Consider the following 12238-nt stretch of genomic DNA (forward strand, 5'->3'; position numbering starts at 1 on the left):
TTACTCTGCATGAAAGGAGTGTTCCATGGGTGTTGCGGTGGGGGTTGCCACTCATCATCCATGGATCTTGATGCATTCCCAGATTTACAATGTTTGCAAAATGACGCAAGGGTGTCTGCGCTAGCATATGGCCACTGTTTGTGCGCTGGTGTAAGGGAGAAGGACAGGAATGCGCCTTATCTTGTAGATACTGCGTATTCCTGCCATTTTATTTTGCCGCGCAGCAAGAAGGCTTTCTGCGCTGTCGTGCATCAAAATATTGTAAATGAGGCCCAATATGTGTAAAGGGTTGGTTGAAAAGTGCTGAAGTGTGGAGGATGCATCGTTAATAACAGTGCTAAGACTTACTTTAGATATTATACACTTCTGTGAGAACACCAGCATCTCTTTAAATTGTTCTGGAAACAAAATATTTAATTGAATTGTAATCAAGTTATAAGGTATGCACATTTTCAAAGTTCAGACAAATGTCCGTTTACTTTCCACAAAGTTTTGATCCTTAAGTTATTGAAAAATAAATATTTGAATATGGATCAAGTCTTTGATTGGATGAAGAAGCTATTCGCTGCAAAAATGAAACTAAAACTGAAAGTTGGGTGATGGGAGGGACCTGTCTTAATTCTCTGCTCTTTAATTGGCTCTCTAGTCATGGGGCACCCCAGCTCCCTCTCTACTCACCAAAAGTCAGGAATCTAAGAATTCTCTTTGACCTCAGCTCTTTTCTTGACACAAGTCAATGAAGTGTTTAAAGGCGTTAATTAACAAATCTATTCACTTTGCAGAGTTCTTTTTGTTCTCCAAACCAACCATTGCTCGGAGCTCCCAAGAGCCATGTACATGCGGTGCATTGATTACCGTAGTATCATCTACTTGCGTCTTACAAAGAAACTCATTGAAAGGCTACACAGGTGACAAAACCAGTCAGACAGAAGGTGCTCAAACCTTCGCAAATGTGACCACATCAAACCAGCACTGAAGGCTCTTCACTACCTTCTGAAAGATGCTAGGTCCTTTGACTTGTCCAAAACATCTGGTCTTGACAAGGCCCAGAAATGTGCAACCAGGAAACTTCCCTTGTGGTTACACACTTCATTACCCTGCGTTCATTCAAATGGCAGAAACATGGAGGCGTATCACAAACCTCTGCAAAAAAGAACAAAACAAACTTCCCCCCAACTGAGTTCTCAAAGCTGTAAAGGGGATGATGCAAAAGACTATCAGTCAATGTTTCTTCTCACTGGTCTGACCATACCAATTCCAAAGGGAGGGGGGGGGGGGGTAACATTCTACAGTATTAATTAACGTAGGAAGGTCAGTGTTGTGATGGATTTTGTGATTCGTTTGTTTAGAAACCTAGGCCCAGATTTACTAAGATTTTGCATCTGGGTTGCATCACATTTTTGGTATAGGCCTAGAGCAAAAACCTAATTTGGGGCCTGGTGCATTTCTGCTCTCACCCATTGACGCAGTGCAGGAACTTTCCCTGCTGCGTGGAGTCAAAATTGTGTGCATTTCTTAGACGTGCTTTCTTGAGGTAGACTCTACTTGGAGGAGGGAGGAGGGAGGACGTGGGCCAATGAGTGTTTTCAGTGGAGGGCTGTTCAGGCTTAACAGTGTTCTGTTTCACCACACCTACATCCCCACATCGTCTGATTTTTAATTTGGGATGAGGAGCTTTAGTTTAAAACACAGCAACTCCTATTTCATAATGTACATTATCTGCACACCATATTTTTGGGAACGAGACCTGCAAGGTGTCAACACTCAAAAAGCATTTCCCACTTCTAATGCTATTGAGCACACTTCTTTGATGTTTACATGTGCATGTCCTTATGCAAGCAGGCAGGCAGTAAAATTAGCTTAGATAAAAGAGAAACTGGAGGCCGCTCTCTATCCAGCACAAAGATGCTATTCCTAGGGGCATATTTACAAGCTCCTTGCACCACCCGTATGTCACTTTTCCCATGTTGAAAATGACACAAAAGTGGCGCAAGTAGCTTGTAAATAAGCCCCTTGATTGTTTTTTTTCCATTGGGGAGCGCATTCAGGGCGTTACTTTTTCAACCTTTCTTAAAATACTAGGAATTTTTTTTATTTCACCCAAGATATTCCAGAGCTGCATTAAGAAGAGAAATAAGGCCCCCAGAATAATTTGGGGAAAGTTGCACTTTCCTCAAATATTCTAGGACTGTAGTTAGAATAGGAAATGCAGCTCCCCAGCGCCTGCAAAATCCTCTGTTACCATTAGAATGCAGTCCAAGACCAAATGCTTCCCAGGAGGCACGGCCAGGCAAGGTATTATGCGGTAGATTTACAAGAAACTGAGGCATCTGTTCAGATGTGTCCGTTTTCCTGCGCCTCCATGTGAAACTCTTGCGCCACCATGGATGCGCCTTATTGTAAATACGTCGCACCATGGTGCAACGATTGACAGATGAGTCAGAATTTCTGACGCATCCGTTGCCGCAAAAGTCACGAATTGCTGGAGTCGTGTCGCAAGCACGACGCAACTCCAGCAATGCGTGGCGAGGCCTATTCCCAATACACGGCATTACTAACATAACATGTGTATTTGTAAAGCGCACGTTCACCCGGAGGCATCTTGGCGCTGAATAACTGATGTTTATTCAATGGTACTCATTTTATCAACCTCAGATGGATGAAAGGCTGAGTGGACCCACTGGGATTTGAACCTGTGACCATGAAGTCGAACACAGGCCCCTTCAGTGGATGCATTAGTCCACTGAGCCACCAGACCCGGCCTTACTCCTTATGCCTACTCCAAGCAAGTGTAGGGTTTGGACGCAGTGGCGTCCTAGAAGTGGTGCAGTGAAATCTTGTCACTTCTAGGAGTCTTTTTTGCGTGGGAACGCCCACCCTGCATACATTATACCCATCGCAGGTATAATGTGACGCAGGGCTTTACAACGTGATGTATCTCTCTAGATGCATCACGTTGTAAATGGGCCGCACGTAGCACAATGTTTACGTCGCCGCTGTGTCACAAAAAGTGAAGCAACAGCAGCGCAAAAGTGTGCCCAAGGGCTTGTAAATCTGCCCCTATGGGTTTTGTGCATAAGCAATAGCAAGGTGGCATTTTCTCATACCACTATAACAAGGACACATACTATTGGGAATACGCAGGCAGTGCAGGATTTCACATGCAGTGCAGAAATTAGCAAAATGCTTGGGCCTCTACATAGGGCGTACTCCTCTTTAAAGTAAAGTGGTTCATAAATTAAAACCTTTTGTGTGCAAGGAAATAAAGAAGAACAAGTTACCTACCTTAGGTAGCTCTCTTTCGTGGAGGGAGGGGGTGGATACTCTATCTAACAACAGACACTTCACCTTTAGAATATTCCCCAGTCGCCAGACTGAATCCAGAAGCTTTTTCTGCAATACTCCAGTGCTCCGTTAGGTGGCACTGTGCAGCTATTCATTAGCTCCATACTGGCCTGGAAATTAAGCAGAGCTACATAAAATTGCCACCCCTACATGGGGACATCAGTCTCTTACTTGACACTTTCTGCGTCCTCAGACGTGGCACATAAAACAATTTTTAAAAAGTATTCAGATCTGTACCATATGACCTTTTTAAATGGTAAAAAGAGGCCACTCCTTAGAAAAGGGAGGTGGAAGGGTGTGAGTAATGTGCGTTTAGATCGAGTATCCACCAGAAGGAGTGTTACTGAAGGTAAGTTACTTGTTTTTCTGATAGATACTTCTACGTTCAGATTCCTAACCTACATTATAACAAGCATTTGCAATGCAATAGGTCTCGCATTTACGCGAGTTTGAGCTATTGGCATTGTAAATGACAATGCATTTTATTTATATTTAAAAAAATAAAGCTTTAATCAAAGGCATTTTCATTTACAATGTCAATAGCTCACACTCACGTAAATGTGAGACCTATTGCATTGCAAATGCTTGCTGTATGAGGGTCTTTTTCTTTGTATCAGATTGTGTTATTTTATGTCAGCCTGTCGGTCCCCAGTGATGTGCAGATAGGAGCGAACTTTTGCATGTTTGTTTCTATTTGTCTAATTATGTCCCTGGGCTGTATATCAGTTTTAAAAGTGCCTGCTCCTCTGTGTCTGCACGTCTGGCGCGTCCTGGCTGGTATTTTTTCCCTCTGCTCCTCTGTGCCTGTGAGAATACATAAAGCCCTGCTGTCTCTGCTCTGTGCTCCGTGCCTGCTGTGTGATGTTGCACATTTTACTGGTAGCGGGCTTTACTGTGCATGAAGGTGAACCAGAGCTTAGGGCCCCCTCGAGGCTTTGGGTTGGTGTTTACATGCCTCGTCTTTGGCCAGCTGCCAGGCTGGCGGCGTCACTGCCGCCTTCGCACATGGCATCTGTGCCAAGGTAACCTTTCCACTCACAAGCGCAGACATGCCTGCCACGTGAAACACCTCCATGCCCTGGAGGGGCTGCCACCATGACAGGGCAAGCAGCAGGGGCTCTAAGGGGACGGGCAGGCCAGAGGGCAGCTCCCAGTCCGATGCCAAGGCCTTGCTCGCGGATAGCCTTTGCACTTCATCTGACAGAACTTTCCCTGCCCTTCTCGCGCCATCTGCCTGCTTTGGCAAAGGAGCCGAGAGCATCAGCTGCCGGCACGAGGCCAGCCAAGCTTGGCTCGCGCTACCAGCCACTGGAGAAAGTGTTCATCTTCCCACAATAAATTGCTAATTTCCCGCATTAAACGTTAATGTGAATGTCCAGATTTTCATATAACACTTAAAGCCGGAGGTGCTGGCCTGTTTATAAATGCTCTCTGTTTCTGTAGCTAAGGGAACCGAGGCCTAGAGATAAGAGTGGCCGTTTGAGCCCTGGAAATAACCAGTGACCTTACTAATACTGGTTAGCCATTAATCTAATTCGTTTTTACATCTTTAAGCATAAAATTAACTGCTATGGCAAACCTGGGAAAAAAACTCACCGCCTCAGCCCGGCTTGAACAGGAAGCCAGGCAACCTGTGTTGGGACGGGGGCGGGGCTGCAAAAATACAGGAAGCAGACGGGAGCCTACCCCACGCTCCTGTGCCCGTCAGCCAGAAGATTTGCGTGTCAGCTAGCGGGGCTCCCGTGCTCGTGGAGAGCCCCACCTGCTGCCGAGAATGACCCGCTGGCTGCCAAGGGAGAGAGGGACACGCGAAAAGAACCCAGTGAGTGGGGTGTGAGGGGGGGTGTGCACGCGTGTGTGTGCGAGTGTGTCTGTGTGTGTGTGTGCGCGTGTGTGTGTGTCTGTGTGTGTGTGCGAGTGTGTGTGCGAGTGTGTCTGTGTGTGCGAGTGTGTGAGCGTGTGTGTGTGTGTGTGTGTATGCGTTTGTATGTATGCGTGCGTGTGTAAAAAGAGCCCGATGACTGGTGGGAGGGGGGGAGAGGGGATGTGTGCGCGAGTGTCTGTGTGCGTGCGTGCGCGTGCATGTGTCTCTGTGTGCTGTACGAGCTAGGGGAGACAGGAGATGGTGAACATGCGCGCGACCTGATCCGATTACGGCAGGCGGCACGTGCACATCTCTTGTCTCCCTTAGCTCCTTGTAAGCAGAGCTGACCACAATAGGGCTTGAAGAGACATCGCTTCGCGTTCGTCGCAGGTGCGAGACCTAAAAACCAAAGGAGTACCTCCGAAAGGTGGAGGGTCTGTGGAGCGAAATCAGACCAAGAAGTCCTGCAGGAACGAGCAGTAAAATGTCCTTCCCACATGACCTGGTTGTCAAGGCAGTAGTCTCCCACTCACTGCCTGGTTGTTGTCAAGGTCAGGCAGTTCATGAGCCAACGCAGTTGTAGCAGCTTTTGCCCTATTGGCATTGTCTGTCAGTCTTTACAGTAGTTATATTTTGGCCAGTGCATACAAATCTTAATGCAGAGGATTATCCAGCTCAACAGGATAATCTTCTGCACATCCTTCTATTTCTTTTTCCCAGACAAAAGCTGATTGCCAACCTGATAACCCTTGATACGATCAATATGAAAAATTAAAGCTCTTTTGGGGTCCAACCGATGGAGTCTCACCTCCTCTTTTCATGGGTGAGGCAGGCAACACAGAGTGATGGATTGCCCAACGTGAACAGGAGTCATGATTTTGCAGGGAGGCCAACTGCTTTCACAGCACAAGATTGTCCTGAATAAAATCGGTGTAGTGCAGTGCCTGAAGTTTGTTTTCAGAGGAGGCAGAAGTGATCTAAATGAGGAAGACAGTCTTTAAGGTGAGACTCGCAACAAGCAGCATGTGCATTAGATCTAAGGGCGTATACATGTGAAACGGCAAGACCAACTTAAGGTCCCAATATAACATCACAAACATTTTGGAGGGAGGTGGGGGACATGTATATTAAACCTGAAATAAAGTGCCTCATAACAGGTGATTTAAACAAGGTCAGTCAGTCTGCCAAATTCAAAAAGGCCAACATAACTTTTAATAATGCCCACCGCAAGGACTTGCTGGGCCAAACACAAAATAAACAATACAACACCCAATAGTTTACCTTGTAAACTGTTGTCTTATGGCTTCCACACAAAGCCACAAGTTTGAGCCAGCACCCAATATAAATGAACTTCGTGGGAGGGCACCTCTCAGGAAGGGTAACATCCACAACTTCGGTGGCAAATTAAATGCAGTCAACTCTCACCGCTCAGTCTCTACTCTTGGAGGTGTAGATTGAGCAGGTTTGAGTGAAAGACCCTGCCCTGATGCTGTGACAGAAGACACTCTTAAAGTGGCTGCCTGAGTGATGGATGGATGCTCGTGGCTTGATGCTTTGGGTACCACACTCTCTTGGCCCAATTTGGAGCAACTAGGATGACCTGGGCCTGGTCGTTCCTGATCTTCTTCTGAACTTGGGAGAGAAGAGGCAGGGACAGGAAGGCATGCATACAGGAGTCCTGTTTTCCCTTTCAGCCAGAATGCATCTCCTAGCCAGTGTCTCTAGGGGAACTGTGAGAAAGTGGCTCTATATATACTGGACAATAATGCAGTACAGTGTGTATAGAGTCCACAAACCCCAAAGGTATAACAGAGGTTAAAGTCAGGACTTAGCTTGGTCGAGCAGTAAGGCAGTACCAGAGGACAGTGTAAAGCATTTGTTGTACACACTCAGTCAGAAAAAGGTTTCACACACTCAAGAACTGAACTCCAGGCCAATTGTTGTTATATCCTCAGATATAGTTGTTTTATTTTTAGAACCAACAGTTATAAAAATATACTTTTCAAGTTATGAGTACTCTCATGTAAATACTTTGCAGAGGGGCAATAAGTTTGTACACACAATAATTACAGGATAGCTAATAAGCAATACAGTTCTGAAACACACTCTAGCATTGAGCTCAATGGGTTTTTCATAGGCAAGTACAGTTGATTACTTTATGGATTACATTGGTAGTTCCAGGACTAGATCTTAGATTCAGTCCTGGGGTCTAAGCTGAAACCAGATTAGCAAAAACGTTTTAGTTACAGTGATGAATTTTCCTGAACATAAAGCGGTTTTAAAAGTTCACACTTAAAAACTTTTCAAGGTAATTCTGACAATGTTATTCAATGGGAGGAAATTCAGGTTAAAGTACGATTGCGTTACTTTTGTAACCCAGCACTAGTCTCCTAGGGCCAGCACTGGGGGCTTAACTCAAAACAGGTAGGTAATTGTGTTTCAGTATTTCGTACGATTTTTAAAGAATATTTACAGTGTTCAAAAGTAGACACTTAGAAGAAATTTCATAGAAAAGCAGACAATGGGTTCCTACGGAGAAAATACAGGTTACTTGTAAGCCCGCTAGGGATTACTTTTGCGGTTCAGTACTGGGCTCAAAGGTACAGTACTGGCTTCTCTCCTGATCACAGGTGAGTATTTTCGAGTTCGGACTTTGGCTGATTTTACAGGAATATTTTCAGTTTTCAAAACTTGGCACTTAGAAATTTTTTGAGTCAAAATGGGTCAATGTTATCCAACGGCAGGTAAGTGAATCACCGGTTTCCCGGTGAGTACTTGGTTGGTGAAGTTAGGGTTCTGGGCATAGACTCAGGGGTCCCCCGGGGTCAGGTGAGTACAGTTAGTTCAGTCCCAGCGGCTCAGGGGCGGCCGGGTGCAGAGGTAGGTAGGCCCAATGTTATCTAATGAGGGAAAGGGGGCCTTCGGTTGGTGGCTGCTGGCTAGCAGGCCACGCGGCTCTGGGAGCTGGGCTCCTGGTCACTTGCTCAGGGCAAGGGTGGAAGTAGGATAGGACAAAGAGCTCACAGCCAGCGGCACTCGGGCGGCTGGATGCAGGGTGCTTTTGAGCCGTCGGGCGCTCAATGTTATCCAATGAGGAACTTGAAAAAGGAACAAAGGCTGCAGGCCCGGGGACGGTGACTCTCCAGGGGCGACCAGCACTTCAAGAGGTAAGTTGGGATGATGGAGCACAGGTAAGTACCCCAAAGGGAGGCAAAAGGTGCCGCGGGGCGCCGGTGCGTCTTTGGGGGTCAGAAGAGCTTACCCTCGGCTGGTCGCGGTTGGGGTGGCCCCTGGTCCTGAGTCTGCAGGCGTCGGCTGGTTCGTCGAGGAGGGTCTTTGGGCACTGACTTCGGGTCCCAGTCGCCGGGGGGACGTCCTCGTGGTCTTGGTTCGGGTTGGCCCGGCCCGGGCTCGGCTGGTGCAGAGTGGGCTGGTCCGGAGCTTCCTGGTGAGCACCAGGTGGGTTGTTGCACCAGAGCCTCTGCTGATGGGAGTCCCAATCTTCAAGAGGGTCAAGGCAGGCAGGTCCTCTGGGTTTCGCATGGTTGCTGTCCGCGGAGGTCGCCGGGATTAGGCAGGAGCAGGTTCCAGGCTCAACAGGCTGGTAGGGCTGGGGACAAGTCAGTTGTTGTTTTCCTGTTGCCAGCAGCTGCGCGGCGGATCTTCTTCTTGATCTTTTTTCTTCTTTTTGATCTTTTTTCTTCTTTTGATATCAGGACCTGAGGAAGGAAGGAAGGTTCAGGGAGCCCCTAAATACTACATTTAGGGGTGTTACAGGTAGGGCAAGGGCAGGGACCAATGAGTCCCTGTCCTGGGGTGAGGACACCCCTAAGCCTGCTCCTCTCCTGTGGGAGGGGGGCAGGAGCCTAGCTTGGGATTGGGCAGGGCTCCCCATCTACAAGATGGCCGGAGCCTGGGGTCGTGCTTTGCCTCGCCTCCTCCACCTGACGGGTGGAGTTGGCAAAGGTTGGCACACCCTCCTTCCCGACGCAGTTTTTCCCGCCAGAGTGGGGGTAGAACGGGTGGGGGGCCAGTTGCTGGGTACAGCAAATGGCCTGGAGAAGCTCTCAGAGGCGGTATGCCTTTGAAGCTTCTCCCTGTCCATCCTCGGGGAGGAGACATAGCACATCGCCCAAGATGTGCATTGTTGCAGGCTCATGAGAGCGGGGGCTCCCCACCCAGGGGTCCAGCAGCATGTCTGCTGTGTTGTAGCCTCTGCAGCCACTCAGCCCAGACGTGGATTGTAGGTTCGGGTTTTGGAGGGCATCTCTAAGAGGCCCCTCGCGTGCATTTTACATTAAATCCCACACTGGCATCAGTGCAGGTTTAATGCGCTGAGAAGTTGGGTACCAAACTTGTCAGTCTTCAGTGAAGCCATTATGGTGCTGTAGAGTTCGTAAATGACAACCTCACAGCACCATATACTCTTAAATGGCAACACTCCACTTACAGTGCCCAGGGATGGCCCTGGGTACTGTAGGGACACAGGGCTCATGCACCGGTGCCCTCACCTCTGGCATAGGGCACCCAGCTAGAGGGGTGACTGAAGTATGCCAGGGCAGTGGGTTCTGTGGGCATATCACACAGGGATGTGTGCCATGTCGACTCTAGTTTTAGTTCTGTACTTAGGCACTCAGCCTGCAAGGGTAGTGTGTGGGTGCCAGGGTACATGGCCCCTGAGGGTGGCACAATAAGTGCTGCAGCCCTCAGGGGTCTTCTCTGGTCACGATGCCCTGGGTACCTAGGGTACCATTTACTAGGGGCTGACAGATGGCCGGAGATGCCAATCGGGTATTTTGTTTCAGCATAGCTTTTCTTTTTAGGGAAGGAACACAGTCCCTGGGTACCTGATTGGCAGGGACCCAGGGCACACTCCAACACATCAGCAGTTCAGAAAAAAAGTGGGGGCATACCAAGGCAAGAAAGATGGCACTTTCTCACAGGAACAATGTGCAAAACCTTGGACACTGCACGTTCTCGACAGTGGCAAAAAGATCTAACTAGGGTTCTCCCCAATGCTGGATATATTCTATGCCACCATGGGATGTAGATGCCATTTGCGATCTGCCAGATGCTACCGAATGAACTTGTCCAACTTGGCATTCAAAGATCCTGCTATGTAGTTCACGATCAGGGAAATGCCCTGACTCTCCAGTGTACTCGGGAGGCACAGAGCCTTTTCGTACAGGACTCAGTTGCGCAATCTGCCCTGCTTGCTGTTGTGTACTGCGTGTCAGTGATGTTGTCCATGAGAATCTGCACCAACTGCTCCTTGAATGGCAAGAAGGCCTTCAACACCAAACTAATAGCCCTCAACTGCAACAGGTTGATATGTAGCAAGATTTCTGCCGGAGACCAAGGTCATCAAATCTCCAACTCCCCAAGATTACCTCCCAACCCTGCTGCGACGCTTTCATCACCACTTTTAGCTCTGGGTTGGCAAAGGAAGAGGGGCCTGCCGCCAGTCCACTGCAATCGAGCAGCCATCAATGCAGATCATCTGCAGTCTTCTCCAAAATCTGAATGGCAACGGACAGGTTTCCTTGGTGCTAGCACATTGGAACTTTCGATTCCATTGCAGAGTCTACATATGTCACCTGGTGTAATCGTCAAGTAGGATGCAGGAGGCTAAAAGGCCCAGGAGCCTCAGAGCTGCCCTCACCAAGAACCAGAACCGAGGATGAAACATCGGGATCGTAGCCCAAGTGTCCTGGATTTATTGCAATAGATGAAAGACCCTGAATTGTACTGTATCAAGGTCAGCTCCAATGAAGAAAAATCACTATGGAGGAGTGCAGTATGAACTGGGCTAGATGATGGTGAAGGCCAGCAATGTAAGGAGGTTTGCCATCGTGTGGAGGTGGTCTATGACTGACTGTGCAGAGCTGGCCTTCAAATGCTAGTCGATGAGGTAGGGGAAAACTAGTATCCTCCACCTCTGAAAATAATCATTGATCACCGCCATCACTTTCATGAACACCAGAGGCCCAGGGGGAGCACAGCAAATGTAAAATGCTCCTCTGCTACATTGAACCTCAGATAACTTCCATGGACTGCAGGACATGTGTGAACCTAGAATTTTCTAATTTGTTCTTCCCTAGGAAAACACTCAGAAGAAGAATACCTAATATCGTCCGAAGTCCCGCATCCTTCTTCCGTACAAAGAAATATAGTAACAAGCGTTCCAAATTTCTGAGTTTGGAACCTTCTCGATTGCTCCTTTGGAAATTAAAACTCTTGCAACAGAATGAACAGGTGTTCCTCTGAGATTTGCTCTACCATGGATTGCAGATTCGACGGATCAGAAAGAAAGGATATAGCTTATCTACACTGAATGATTTCAAGAACCAGTCTGATGGACATGATGGATTGCCGCTCCTAGAGAAAGTCCTGGATCCCGCCTCCCACAGAGTGGGAGTGAGCCACTAATGGCAAGTTAAAGTTGTTTTGGCGGCTGTTGCTGCAGGGGAAGGGACTGTGAGAACTGGTGCCCTCATTTACAGCACGTTGCCTGACTGATCCACAACCGCAGCCTCAAAAGGACTGGGGCAATTGCAGCAGAGACTGAAGAGACTGGTTGCCTTAATGCCAGTCCCTTGGTGTAGCCTCAAAATTGGTGGGGAAACGGTTTGGCTGGGGATAAAAGATCCAGAGAAAGTGCCATGGCCCTACTCTGTCTGAAACGTTCCAAGTCCGAATCGTCTTTTTCACCAAACAGGCGTGAGCCATCAAAAGTCATATCCGTGAGATAGGCCTGTACGTCTCCAAAGAATCCAGTGGAGCACATCATCAACACCACACTAGTGCCAACCACCCTTTCCAGACAATTAGTAGTGTCAAGGCCAGCACAAATCCTGAATTTGGCCACATCTTGAGGATCCGGAATAGTTTGAGCCAGAGTTCCTAAAGTCTTCCAGTACAGTTTGCAAGATCTCACTGCCCATGTTCCAGGGTGTGTGTGTTAGTCTGCCTAACAAACAAACTGCAGTGATTGACTCAGGCCCAGGCTAGCCAAAGAGAACGTTTGTT

The sequence above is a fragment of the Lissotriton helveticus genome, chromosome 7, assembly GCF_964261635.1.
Source record: "Lissotriton helveticus chromosome 7, aLisHel1.1, whole genome shotgun sequence".
NCBI classification, from domain to species: Eukaryota; Metazoa; Chordata; class Amphibia; order Caudata; family Salamandridae; genus Lissotriton; species Lissotriton helveticus.